At 36.8% G+C, this 15,132-nt stretch overlaps 1 long non-coding RNA gene across 1 annotated transcript; it reads left to right on the top strand.

Annotated features, from left to right (window-relative positions):
• The first annotated feature begins 963 nt into the window (after positions 1–963).
• Positions 964–14,405, top strand: LOC110200915 (uncharacterized). Its single transcript, XR_002322337.2, has 3 exons — positions 964–1,121; positions 4,326–4,445; positions 14,200–14,405. It is a non-coding gene; the product is annotated as an uncharacterized LOC110200915 (long non-coding RNA).
• Positions 14,406–15,132: the final 727 nt, after the last annotated feature.

Genomic DNA, 15,132 nt, shown 5'->3' with positions numbered 1-15,132 from the left:
CAGCTCTTGTATTATTTCATACATTATGGTGTTCAAGTTTTTCATCTTGTCATGTTCTTCTGGGAAACCTATCATCTAAGGCTGTCTTCGAGATCACTTTGTTTTGCTTGGATAGTGAGTACATTTTATTTTGGTGTCATGGTTTTTCTCTCCTCTTTTAAATTGTTCTTCACTTCTATCTGCATTACCAATCTATTGTTCTCTGTCTTTTTTTTTTGGTGAGACTCGCCATCGTAGATACCAATTTTTCTATTCTACCTACTATTTTTTGCTATACCTACAATGAATTCTGCCCTTATAATTCTCACTTCTCTATTGAGCCACTCAGAAACAGTGAGTTGCAGTTGCATGTTCTCCTTACATTCCACAGGATGCTCTGTCTCAAAAAGTATTGGATCATTTTCCTTTTTTTTTTATTCATAGATAACCAAACTTATTTACTAGATCTTGAGCCCCTTATTTCTTTATATGGATAATATTCTGCCTGTTGATTTATCTGCTTGTGTTCAAAGTCTTTGACTTTTTTCTTCCTGAGATCTCTGGTAATTTCAATCTTTTTTCCCCTTATTTTCTTCCCCTATTGCTCACCTTCAGAATGCTTACCCTCCAAAAATGGTTTCCTTGAGGGCTGAATATCAAAGCATTTCAGAATCTTCCCCTTACCAGCAATTCATAACTTACCAGCCCAGGTCTGTGCCCCAAGCAACTTTTGAGTGGACAAAACTTGGCCCAGCATAATGCAGCACTCTCTCCCTCAGGCTTAGCAGAGGAAATACACATTCTCCTCTACCACTTCCTCTTTTTCTCAGTTGTCTGACTGGGCATAGGAAGTTGAGAGCGTTGCCATACTGGTACTACAGGGTTGATTTCCATAGTTTGGGTCTCCAAGGCTGGGGGTGGGGGGAGGGTGTTAAGCTCTATTTCAAGCCCAGACTCATGCCCTGCCCTTTCCTCTGTAGAGGCTTCATGCAGCACAGACTGCTTCCCACTGTGGCAGTGGCTGCCTGTTGCAGCCCCACCCTTCTTCCCATGGAGCACTAATATGGCACCAGCTATCTGCTGTGATGTGAAGAAACTTCCACAGCCTGGAGCCAGGATTTCCATAGCTCTGGAAAGAGGGGGTAGGACCAGAGTATGTGGATGGGTTTTGTTGTGAGCCAACTTGTCAAGTCCATGGGGTTTGTTTTTGTTGTTGTTTTTCATAAGTACATGTGTTCTGTAAGTGAAGTCTCATTGTCAGTTCACTGCAGGTACAGTGGGAGTGGGGGGTGAGGAAGTACGGGGTGGGCTTAGGGTAGGGTGTTAGTTCACGGGTTGTTTGTTTTTTAACTTCTTTTGGAATCTGGGTGTCCTAGACAGCTGAAGTTGTTTTATTTTTGAGGCATGATTTCTGTTTTGGAGATGTTTGGGAGGTCTTGGGGATCAGAGAAAATATCTAGTCCTCTACCTTGTTTACTACATGATCAAGAAGTCTTCTGCCAATTTTATGTATTTATTACTATAAATCATCCACAGATCCAAAAGATTTGTGGGAGGTCACCCTCTGATTCATTTAATATCTTGAAGATATTAGCATTAACAGATGGACTACATTTACCACTTTCAAGCCTCACTATGTGATCTGTCAATATACTTTTCTGGTCACGAATGTCTTTGGTGATGTCTTTCACTCCACTTCTAGCACTGGAAATTACCATTATCATCTATGCAGTGCATTGGAAGATCTGTGTTCAGATACCATCTCAGATACTTAACTAGCTGTGTGATGTTGGACAAGTCACTTAACCTCTGTCTGTCTCCATTTCCTCAACTGTAAAATAGGTATAATAATAGCACCTATCTCTGATTCTTTTTTTTTTTTTGGTGAGGCAATTGGGGTTAAGTGACCTGCCCAGGGTCACACAGCTAGTGAGTGTCATGTGTCTGAAGCTGGATTTGAACTCAGGTCCTCTTTACTCCAGGGCAGGTGCTCTATCCACTGAGCCACCTAGCTGCCCCAATAGCACCTATCTCACAGGATTGTCAGAAGAATCAAATGAGCTATTTGTGAAATGCTTAGCACTATGCCTGGCACATAGTGGGGACTTAACGAATTCTTGTGCCCTCCCCTTCCCCAGCAATGGAAATAGGATACATCATGTTTCCCCACATAGGCATCATTTCATCACTTTTGGGGTCCACAAAAGTATTAATTATTTCATTATTGAATCTCTTGAATCAGTCAGTTAACAAACATTTATTAAGTAACTATTAAGTACCAGGCACTGTGCTAAGTAAGCACTGGTTTATTTCTTGAGATACTCTTGTAGTCCTTGGGGCCAAGCCATAGTTTGTCCCCACCCCCAACTGAAAGCACTACTTGTATTTATTATAGTGTTACCCTCTTATTCTAGGTTTTCTTTTGGGGTTTCCCTTAACTCATAGTAGTGCTTCATTATATTTGGAGTTTTCTTCCATGTCTTCATATCTTTAGTTCTTGGACTGGAACTTTGCAACAGGGCCATTTGCTAACCGTCCCATTATCATGGATGGAGTGAGCAATCCTTGCCTATTTCTATCCCCACTGCTGCTGTCTTCTCTCATTTCTACAAGGAGTGGCTAGGAACAGGCTCTGTTCTTCACCATAGTCCCTGGCTTCTGCATCCATCTTCTTGTGGATGAACACCCATGCAAGCCTCAGCCCCATTTCTATCTTCTTTTTCCACAATCACCAACCAAGATTTGGCCTCTTCTCCTAGCACAGCCTTAACAAGTTGTGACCAGATGTCAGAGATTATACTGGTCTTAGGTACCCTGCAGAGCTTCCCAGTATGGGCTCCTCGGGTACACAACGAGATCTGGTAGACACCGCCCTCTGCCATGGCTCTATTAAAAGCACATTTCAGGGGCAGCTAGGTGGTGCAGTGGATAGAGCACTGGCCCTGAAGTCAGGAGGACCTGAGTTCAAATCCGGCCTCAGACCAAACACTTGACACTTACTATCTGTATGACCCTGGGCAAGTCGCTTAAATCCAATTGCCTAAAATTTTTTTTTATTTAAAAATTAAAAAAAATTAAAAGCACATTTCAGGCCCTTTGAGACATACATGCAATGCTTTGCCTCTTCTCCCTAAATAGTCACCTCCTTTAGGCTAGCCTCACCCCCCACTACAGTACCAGTTGGATCAAACTGAGATCCAGCTGACTTCAGAACCCTCTCTTCTGAGGACAGTATCTCCCTACTGGGTGAGCTTTTCCATTGCAAGATAACATTGCTGATGGAGGAATTGAGAAGTGAAAGAAATTCCTCTCCTCATCACCTCTGGAGGAAGCAGAAGGGAAAAAAGTAAAGAATAACACTCTCCAAAGAGCTTTGTGGTTCTTCTATAGCTGGCTATAATCTTTCAACTACAAGAGAGTACTTAGAGAGTGTCTCTGCATAACTGGCTAGTTCACTTTTTATCAGCCACTGGGTACTTAACTGGTCCTTCAGTCAGCCAATAGCTAGTGGCCTTATAATTCCACCAAATTTAATTGAGGAATCTCCTTTAAAAAAAAAAAAGCAAGTAAAAATACATACTTACAGTCATTGAATGGGCCTCTCCCAATTTCTCACCCTTTATAACCTTCAAATAACTTCAGGGTGTGAGTCTCATAAGGCACCACACTTTTTACAAAGTGAAAAGTGATCTCCTAAAATTTTAAATGTGGTAAAAACTTTATCATCTCATTGTATCTGTTACTTGCCCTTAACATTCTCTGGGACCATTAGGAGAGGGTGTCAACTGATCAAGGGTGCCCTGATCAATACTCCCTTGCACATACAAACAAAATATCTTTGAGCCAGTAGTCTAATCCAATGTATTAACTAACTCTCATTAAAAGTGGAAGTTCATGAATAGTACAAGCACATTGTTAATAAGGACTTACTTAGGCCTCACAGACAGTGACAGAAGTCAATCACATTTTTGCTATTCATATCTTCAAAAGACTTGGAATAAAGACTTAGCAAAACTTGAATGTGCCTGTCATGGTGAGTTCCTGATCATCAGTAGTTCTACTACAGACACCCAAACAGTTATCACCCACTGAGGGGCATTCCTAGTTGATTTTTTTTTTTTGAAATTTGTTTGCCCTGTAATTTTCTAGCACTTGAGGGAGACCCTGTTGTTTGGGATGCCAAGATATTTTGACAATTTCCTAATTGAGGAGTTGGATCGACAGAGGTTCCCACCACTATGGCTGAAGTCAGAGAGCTTTGAACATAGAAGATATGATATAGATAAAACTATCATGGCATTACTGTGTTGATACTACCAAAGTGTTTTTCTTTTCTCCTTAACCAGTTCAATGACTGACCAGAAATCCAACCTGAAAAATGTACTAATTCTTCTCCAGCCACCACAAATGTAAAAGAGATAACTGGTATTTCTTATTACTTGCATGTGAGATAAACTCACAATAAGGTATGCTATTATTATTATTATTATTATTATTATTATTATTATTATTATTATTATCCTATTATTATCCCCACTTTATAGATGTAGAAACTAGAGCAGTCACAGGTTAAGTGACTTGCCTAGGATCACATAGCTATGAAGTATCTGTCACTAGATTTGAACTCAGATATTCCTCGCTCCAGGTGACATTTTATTCTATACCACCTAAATTCATTTCATTGGGAAGACTCTCTATGGATGATTTATGGGTTCCTTGAAAAGACTAATGAAATTGATAAGCCCTTAGCTAATCTGATCAAAAAGAAGGGAGCAGAAAATCAAATCAGTAAATAGCAAGTGAATGAAGTAAAATCACAAGACCAGATAAAAAAGAATAAATAGATCCCGTTGTGCACAGTTACATGCTAACAGAAGTGAAAACACAGAAGAAATAGAAGAGTACTTAAAAAATATAAAAATCCAAAGCATCAGAAGACCAGATAGAAATAGCACAGTCTCAGAAAAGGAAATTGATCTAAAAGGAAATTGATCTAACTGTAAAGGAACTATCAAGGAAAAATAGAATATTAACTCTTTCTCCATGTAACCTTTTAGAATGGTTGCCAACAGCAGAACACGCTGTGTAAAAATAAAATCTGAAAGCATAGATGGAATTGTTTACTTATTGAAAAGATCTTTGGCACATCACATTTCTTTCTTTTGGTGCTACTGATCCTTTGTTTAAGTGGGTATAAGTCCACTTACATGATTTGGACATCAAGTAATTTGGGGGATTAATAGGAAGAAGGTAAGGGAGGGGAAAGGGAGATGAAGAGAGGAAGAGGAAGAGAGGGAAGGGGGAGAGGAAGAATATGAGAGGAGGGGAGGGAAGAGAAGTGAGAGGGAAAAAGAAGGAAAAGAAGACTAAGAAATGGAAAAAGAAAACTAGAGTGAGAAAGGAAGAAAAAACAAAAAAGAATAAGAGGGAAGAGAGGGAGAGAAATAGAGGGAAAGGAAGAGAGAAAGAAGGAAGGAAGGAAGGAAGGAAGGAAGGAAGGAAGGAAGGAAGGAAGGAAGGAAGGAAGGAAGGAAGGAAGGAAGGAAGGAAGGAAGGAAGGAAGGAAGGAAGGAAGGAAGGAAGGAAGCCTTTGAAAGTTCTGTGTTAAAAGACTTTTAAATAGTCCCTAAAATACATTGTATTTTACAGAATGATTTTCATTTGTTATACTGACTCATTAACCATAACTACAATTCTCTGAGCTATCTTAGTAATGTAATACATGGAAAATATGACTGTCCCATTTCTTAGATGATAAAAATGAGCCCCACATATGTTTTGTCTAGTCCCACAGTGTACCAACTTGATATTCCTTGATATTCCCAGAAACATACCATTGCTACTGGTCATCAGAAACATAAACAATGAAGTCAAATTTCCAAGTTTAAATTGATTTCATCCTTGATGTCTTATTAATAGCATCACATGTCCCAAAAGTTGAAATTCTAGACTTAACAACAAAATACCGAGGGAGTTCTACATATGAGTCAACCACCAGCATACAGAACCAATAAGAATGGTTTATAGTCAAGTGCATGCATTTGGTCCTTATTCTTCAGATCTTTCCCTCCCCACCACACAAACTTCAAAACAAAAGAATCCATTTATATTTCTCTCTATAGAATAATAATCAATATTTATGTAGCACTTAATATGTGTTATACACTGTGCTAAGCATTTTGCATTATTATCTCATATCTCATTTAATGCTCAGAATGACCCTGGGAGGTAAATGATATTATTATCCCCATTTCACAGATGAGGAAACTAAGATAAAGAGAGGTTAAGAGACTTGCCCAAAGTCACAAAGTCAGTAAATATCTGAAGCTAGATTTGAACACAGGGTCTTCCTGGCCCAAGGCCCAATGCTCTATCCACTGTATCATCTAACTGCCATATGAAAAATGAAAATAAATGCGTGTATGAACATAAGGCATTTTTGTCTATATGGACATTAGTCCTTACCATCTAGATACAGCCTAAGATTATTTTTCCAGGAATACTAGGCTAGGTATAAATAGAAGCAACATTAACTTGGAATTTCTCCAAAAGAAATCTGTACCTGTATAATTGTTGTCCTTAAAAAAAATCCCTTTTATTCTACCTACAAATGTGTGTTTGGATGCTTACAATCATATTATTAAGGAAAAGACCAGCATGAACAAGAATGGGGCACATTTCATTTTCAAAGGTAAATCAAAGCTAAATGCCTCCCACTTCTGACATGAATTTTACCAAACTATTCATCAATAACCTATGCAAATATATTGTGTATTCTGTACATCAGGCTCAACTTTTTCAATATATGTCAAATTCTAAAGGAATCTTTAAAAGGTCATGATTAAATAGCAATTCTCCCACATTCTTTTTTTCTTAATCAGTATGTAATCATTGCTTTCACTCCCTAATTATCGGGGGTGTAGATTGAAAGGATAAATGGGATACTGTGTAATCACTACTCTTACCTCCTCTGAACAAAAACAGGAAATAGGCCAGCATGAAGAGAGGGAAAAAAAGGAATGGGAAGAGAAGGTAGTGAGGAGGGACAAAAGGAAATAGAGTGGTGTAGGAGTCTGTGGAAAGGAAAGAGGAAGAAAAAGAATAACTAAGGAAAGGGAGATACACACACATACATATACATATACATATACACATACACATACATATACATATACATATACATACATATACATATACATATACATATACATATATACATATACATATACATATACATATACATATACATATACATATACATATACATACATGTGTATGTATGTATACACACACAGGGTTTTCCACAATTTAAGAAGCCTCTCTATATTTTCTAGCCTGAAATATGGCCATGTTTTCTTGGTGTCTTCTGAACTAATTGCCTGAATTAGTAGTAGCTCTTATTACTTATTAAACACACATAAAAGCGAACTAAGGTCCTTTTCTGGTGCCTTATTATGGTACAGAAATGATGCTGGGTTTTCAAAGGCTGACTAATGAGACACAAGCTCTTAGAGGTTCTACCAATCTAGAAAGGTTTTCAATTGGATGTCCAATGTTAGATTAGAGACTAGACACAGATTACCAAGGAAGCATCAGACTTCTCCAGATGCCTGGAAGCAATGGAGAACTTGTCATTTTGCTGCTTCCTCAGCCTAAGAAGAAGTTTTTGCTGCCATCAGAGGAAGGGAGGACCTCACACATAAATCATTTTTTTTAAACGCCTGTACCTCATGTAGGTATTTCTGCCAACAATTACGAAAACGCGCAATCACATCTGTTTAAAGGAAACAGGGCTGCTAATTGCCATGTTAAATTTGTCCAATAAAATTCAGTAATTGAAAATGATTTTTATAAGGAAAACATCATTTCTAGATTTTTTACTCAGTGACACCAGGAAATTATTCTGACATGCTAAAGCTGGAAGAAGTTTTTTTTCAGTTTGTTTATTTCTCCCAACCATCTTAATGGTTTTCTTGTGCCTATGCAGGACTCAAGGACAGGCCACTCCATGTCCTGTCCTCTGTGATCCATCATCTCACTAGTGCATCAGAACAAAAAGTCAAGTCCCAACTCAGGAGAGGGGCCAAACTGAAAAACATCATCAAGATACAGGGGAGGGAGAGTGCAGACAAGTAAACCCTCCAACTGAAGAACCTTTGAGTGCAGCCCTTCTAAGGCCACTTTAATGATGTAAATAACTTTTTAAAGGAATTATAAAAACACTGTCAACAATGTTTTAATACCTAGTGCTTTGTTCAGTTATTTTTAATTTTTAACTAATAGAAATCTACTCTCTCTCCCTCCTTCCTCCAACCTATTAGCAAAAAGGAGATGGGAAGGGAAGAAAAAGAGAAGGTAAGGAAAGGAAGAGAAAGGAGGAAGGGAAAGGAAGGCAAAGAAAAGGAGAAGGGAGGGAAGGGGAGGAAAAGGGAAGGAAGGGGAGGGGAGGAAGAAAGTTTTGTCATCAGTCTCTGGGATCATGGCTGGTCATTACATTGATCAGAAGATAGAAAATTTTCAGCATTTAAAGGGTTTTTTTTGTTTGTTTTTAAAATGCTATTGTTTCTAGTTCTGCTCTTTTTTCTTCATCAGTTAATAACAATCCTCAAAATTGTTCTTTTTTATAATTTGTTATACTAATACATTATTCAATCCTGAATCAGTTCATATATGCCTTTCCATGTCTCTGAATTCATCTATCTCCTCACTGTATAGCACAATAATATCCCATTACATCTATATATCACAATTTGTTTACAATACTAAATTTAATTGTACAGATTGGCATTCACAGGATAAGCAAAAAGAAAATGAATATTTTGTTCTTTGCATTTGATCTAAACTCTAAGGAAATACTAGTTCTATATTGTCTTTGTCTATAACAGGCAATATTATTTGCAAAACACTCCAGTAACTTAATTTAATTAGATTTCTTCATCTTCAAAACAGGGTGACATATCCCTCCTGATTTTCAGTATCTCTTCCCTTTGCCCTAAGGAAATCCTGCAAGATTATTTCCATTATTGCCTACATAGATGGGTGGGTCTGTTACTCTGTTCTCCTTCTAATTATCTTTTGGCTATCATCAATATAATATCGTATGACCAGTCAGCATCAAAGACTATATAAAGCGACCAAAAACATTGTTTAGAGAAAGCTTTTTAGGAGAAATTTACTATATACAGTTAAAAATAAACATTTAAAATATATACATATATGCACAGCATAATACCTTGTGGGCATTTTTAGAGCTAGACCTTATATAAACATAATAAAGTTTATTAAGGAAATGTTTGGTTGACGCTAAATGAACATTACTCAATTCCTTTATGTAACCAATATTACAAATTTCTCAACTGGTGGACATACTATTCATTTGTTGCTTTAGACCTCAAACTAAACATACATCCTCATTCATTAGAAAGATAGGATAGGCATGGGGCACAGAACTGTAATTTCACTGGTAATAGGGAGCTCCTGGATGAGAAAATTCTCTTAACCAAATAAACTCCTTTGTACTGGAAAAAAAAGTATGGGGTTTTTTCCCCACAATGTATTTTTGTGTATATAACAAGAGAACTAGTAACAGAGCCATAGAGTAATTCAGTCATAGTGTCATGTGTACTTACATGTGCCCCATCCCTTACCCCTTGTTGCAAATGTTTTCAAAATATATATTAACATCAAGGGGAGAAAACTTGAGAATCAGGCTTGTACTACTGAAACTATGCTTTGAGATCCAAGTTTTGGAAAATTTCTGTATAATTTCATACGCCTCTAATATACAATATAACTCAGTTTAGAATACCTTAGGTCGTGTTATTGCAGTTATTTGTGCTTGTATGCAAATTATTTAGGTTGCATGCCTATGTTTTTCTTAATTTAGTGAATATTTCTATTTTCTTATTTTTCTTTTTGTATTATAACTTAAACATCAACAAATATGAACATTTACATATACAAAGAATACCAAAGAGCATTATATGAGGCTGTAAATATATCACATACAGCTATAATAGCATTTTACTATTATTCAACATATAGTAGGTTTATTGGCCTACATCTACCAAGGGTTCTTTGCTCACACACACTCTAGCATTTCCAGTATTTTCCTTTTCATTCCTTTCCCATTTACAAATACTCAGATACTTTCCTCATCTTTGAAAAAAAATCTTTGCCCAAACATTCTTTACCCATGCTTCCCTGCCTCTAGCTACAATCCTAATCCTTTATCACTTTTACTTCCAAACTTTTAAAAACAAGTCTATACCTGCTGCCTGTTTCCCCTTAAGCACTTTATAATCTGCTTACTGACATATGTCTTCTACTGAAACTTGTTCAGAACCTACTGATAGCTTCCATTTTGAAAAATCGACCTTTTATTCAGTTTTCATTCCTTAAAATTTTCTGTAATATTTGATGTTAGCTACCTCCTAATTCAAACTCTCCTTTGACTTTCAATACACTATTCTGCCTGGCTGCCCTCTTATAATTTGACTTCTTGCCTCTCTCGTTGACTTCTTTCTTCCTCCCCACTACCTGACCTCTATTCTGAAGAATCCCTAAGCCTCAGCCACCAACTCTCTAGTTCTTCCCTTTCTAAACAAAAGTGAACACTCTCATATCCTCATGGTTTCAATTATGACTTTAACACAAATACAGTCCCTCTACTTAACCAGCCAAGACATCTTGCCAGAGCTCCAGACTGGAATCTCCAAAGGGCATTTACTGGATTTCTCTTTTTAGATTTCTCATTAACTTATATCAACAAAACCATCTTCCCTTCCCAAGTGGCTCTCATTTCCATACTTTTTTAATGTCTGTCTATGCCACTAAGTTCTCCTATCACCTAAGCTTGAAACTTTGGAGTCATCTTCGTATATAGGGGGATAAATAGAAGGAAAAAGTCAAAGAGTAAAACATAGTTTTATCACACTTTCCTTTAAAGTACTTTCATGTGTGCTTTCCTTTCCAATCTTACTGCCATTACTAGAGCCCAGGCCCCCATTATTTCATATCTATGTTAAGATATCTTATGAATGTTGCAGCAGTTTCTAACTATCTGTAGTTATTAACCTATACTTTATGGTGAGCATCTAAACTGGTTCTATCATTTTCCACATTTATGCTTTGGATTAAATCTCTGAATTGTTTTAATGTGTAGCTAAGCTTAAGCAATTAAAGGTTAAAACTACACTAAGGTTTCTTGGGGACCCCCCATAACATTCCCTGATCATTTAAGTCCACAGATTGGCTGTATTATTCGTCATAGTACTTAATCAGATACTCTCTACCACTATTATTTAAATGTAGATATCTCTTGTGAACGTATCTTCTCCCCTACAATGGATTTGAAGGAACACGTGTCTGAGCTATTTTTACTCCTCCAACAGATTCTTCTAACAATTCCAATTATTGAAATGCTCCTCTTCCTTCAAGACCCAACTCAGACACCAACTATTATGTAAAAATCTTCCCTTGTTCCCTTTGCAAAGACATCCCTTTCTCCCATAATGTTCTCTTAGACTTTAAATAACACTCTTACTATTATTACATTATTTACTAATATTCTTCACTCTCTCAACTAGGCTATAAGGCATCTGAGGGCAACAGCTGTGTTATTTTTTCATCTCTCTACCACACTTTACATACATTGTAGTTGCTTGATAAATGTTTGAAATGAATACTTACTTTGTCTCTCTCCCATAGCCCAGAAATCTGCTGCTCTTCTATGATGTTTACTTCATGGACTTGGACATTCTGCAGATCAAACTGTGCTCCCTAAAACATTAATATTAATACTAATCAATGATATTTATATAACACTTTCAGACCTCAAAAACACTTTACATACCTTAAGTGTACCTCTGTGAGATGACAAGTTTTGTCCACTTTTTGCAGACAAGAAAACAGGCTCATAAAGGTTAAATGTCATCCCCATGGTCACACAAGTATAAAAGGCAGGATCTGAGGTCAGGCCTAACTAACTCCTGGTACAGCACTCTAAACCATGCTTCCTCTCTGGATACTTTCAAGTGCAGCAAAAATATCACCAAATATAATAATCCTATTTTATAATGACAATGGGGGTAGTGGTGATGATGATAGCTAGCACTCACAGAGCAATTTAGTGTTTATATAACACTTCAAATATCTCATTCAAATATCTAAATAACTCTATAAGGTAGGTGCTATTACTATCCCCATTTACAGAGGAAGAAACAAAGCTTCCAGGCCTTAAGTTACCTGACGTCACATAGGTAAGTAATATGCAAGATTTGAACTCAAGTGTTCCTATCTCTGGCAGCTAGATGGCACAGTGGATAGGGTACTAGGCCTGGAGTCAGGAAGACTCATCTTTCTGAGTTCAAATTTGGCCTCAGATACCTACTAACTGTGTAAGCCTGGGCCAGTCACTTAAGGCTATTTGCCTCAGTTTCCTCATCTGTGAAATGATCTGGAGAAGGAAATGCCAAACTACTCCATTATCTTTGGCAAGAAAACCCCAAATGGGGTCATGAAGAGTTGGACATGACTAAAAAATGACTCAAAAACTTCCTGTCTCCAAGTCCAGCCCTCGACACACTATACTAATGTGTAGTAAGGCAGCTAAGTGGGACAGTAGAGAGATCTTGGTCATGGAGTTAAAAACAAATCCTGAAGTTCAAATCCAGCTTCAGAAACTTACTTACTGTGTGGCCTTAGGCAATCACAAAACTTCGCTGTGCTTCAGGGTACTCATCTGTAATATGGGGGTAATAAGAGTTCCCACCCCTTAGGGTCTCGAGAAGATTAAATAAGATATTTGTAAAGTGCTTGGTGAACCTTAAATCTCTATCAAGCTTATCATTATTATCATTATTATTATCATTATTATACTACTTAACTGCTTCTAACACCAATGTTTTTTAAAACATTACATTATAGAGCAGCAAATTTTGGCTATAGCACAATTATAGAATTATAAATGGCACATTTATTTAATTGAGTTACTATATACATCACAGGTGAAATTCCAATTTTTGAAGAATTATGATACTATGAAATGCACTTAACAATAAAATTATACTGAATAGAACATCATAAGAAAGATATTAGAACAAATAATACTGGAAAAAAATCATAGAGCTAAAAGGTATAAGAGAAGCCATTCAGTCCAATCTACACCTCAATAAGAAATCTCTTACCAGCATCCCCATCTTACTCACAAGACTTCACTTGAAGATATTTAGTGAGGGGAGACTCACTGTACCTCAAGGCAACCCATTTTCTTTTGGAGAGTTCCAGTTATTAGGAATATTTCCTTACCTGGACCCTAAGTGTGCCTCTTCTACAGATCACCATACTTCAGCCCTCTAGGGCCAAGTAGGATGTGTCTAATCCTTCTTCCAAATGACAGGTCTTTAAGCTATCATGTGTATACTAAGATCTTGCTTATTTAAACATTCTCAGTAGCTTAAATTAATCTTTATAGGCCATGGCCTCAGAGACACTCACCAATCTAATAACTTTCCTTTGAATGCTGTCCAGGTGGCCAGTACGCTTTTTAAAATGAATTGAAAGAGATCCTAACACACTATTCTAGAAAGTGTTCTTTCTAAAGAGTAAATTGGGATGATGTCTTCCTCTGTGTGTTGTTTTTTAATTATGCCTTTCTACATGCAACCTGAGATCACATTAGCTATTTCTGGCTGCTATATCATTGACTCACCTGGCATTTCAAGTCCATTAAAAAGATCAGATCTTTCCCATGCAAATTGATGACTAGTCATTCTGTCCCCTTTTTGCATTTATGATGCAATTTTTTAAAAACTCAAAATTTTTTCACATACATTTATCACATTTCATCTTGATTCAGTCCACTGTACTAGACCAAGAGTTCCTAATTTCATGGACTCCTCTGGCAGGCAAGCTAAAACCTAGAAATTCCTTCTCAGAATAATGTTTTTAAATACATAAAATTAAATACATAGAATTTAAAAGGAAATCAATTATATTGAAATATAGTTATTGATTTTTTTTAATTAATGGACTCTAGTTTAAGAACCCTTGTTCTAGACTATAGATAACTTTTTGTATCCTAATTTTGTCATTAAATGATCCTACCACATGCTTCATCTACAAAACTCAATAGTCTTCATAAGCAGGTGGGTTGACCAAAAGTCGGTGGGGCTTTGCTGGCAGTTGTAGAATGGTAATCGTGATATTCTGTCTTTTTAGATGAGAAAAGTGACAAGAACCAAGCCACAACTCCTGTGTTGTCTTTGATTACCTGACAGAAGCATTTGATTTTATTAACTGAGCAGATATGGGGGAAACCTCATCCAGAGGAATTTTATAAACATCGTTTACTTATTGCACAGGGAAAGTATGGCAAAAGTTTAAGAGAAATGTCAAAGGCATTTACTGTAACTAATAACATTAAACACAGCAAAATTCTTGCTCCCTTTCTGCTTGTTATTTACTTTTCAAGGATGTTTCCTCATGCCTTCAGAGATTCTGATGTAGGAATTGCACTGGATTCATCTGATGTTCAATCTGCAACACACTGACAGGAAGGAAACAGCTGATAGTGGCTACTCAAAAACGTTTAGCTGCCAGTGTTTTCATATTAGTGGCTCATAATTAGAAGAAAGCACAATTCTAATATTCATTTGCTAAGACTACACTTCTCCTTAATCCGATAGTGCGAAAAAGACAAGTCTTTCTCTAGCACTAACCAGTAAATATATATCAAATACGTATCCATATGCTAAATGGTTTGCCCTTGAAAATCACAGGTAACTCTGATATCTTGATTATGTCATTTCTCAAGAAATCATCTTCTAGAAGAAGAATAAAAAAAAAACTTGCTTGGCAAAATCACTCCTTTTGGACTGTTTGCAAAGCATTTGAGAAATTATGGCAAAGTTAAGATCAGTATCAAAATTAACACTATGGAGTTGCAATCACCCCTCACTATTAATTCACCATTAGAATGTAAGCTCATGGAGTAGGGTCTATTTCACTGTTATATTTGTATTCCCAAGTTTCATCTAAGTTATTAATTAATTAACAAGCATTTGTGCACCTACTATGGTCTAGGCCTCATGCTAGGTGATAAAGATTCAAAACAAATAGCCCCTGCCCTCAAAGAGCTTACATTCTTTTGGG

This window comes from Phascolarctos cinereus, unplaced genomic scaffold, assembly GCF_003287225.1.
Source record: "Phascolarctos cinereus isolate Bilbo 61053 unplaced genomic scaffold, phaCin_HiC Scaffold_3;HRSCAF=262, whole genome shotgun sequence".
Classification (NCBI taxonomy): Eukaryota; Metazoa; Chordata; class Mammalia; order Diprotodontia; family Phascolarctidae; genus Phascolarctos; species Phascolarctos cinereus.
The sequence above is the reverse complement of the archived record's forward strand: the minus strand, read 5'-3'. Positions and strand labels throughout refer to the sequence as shown.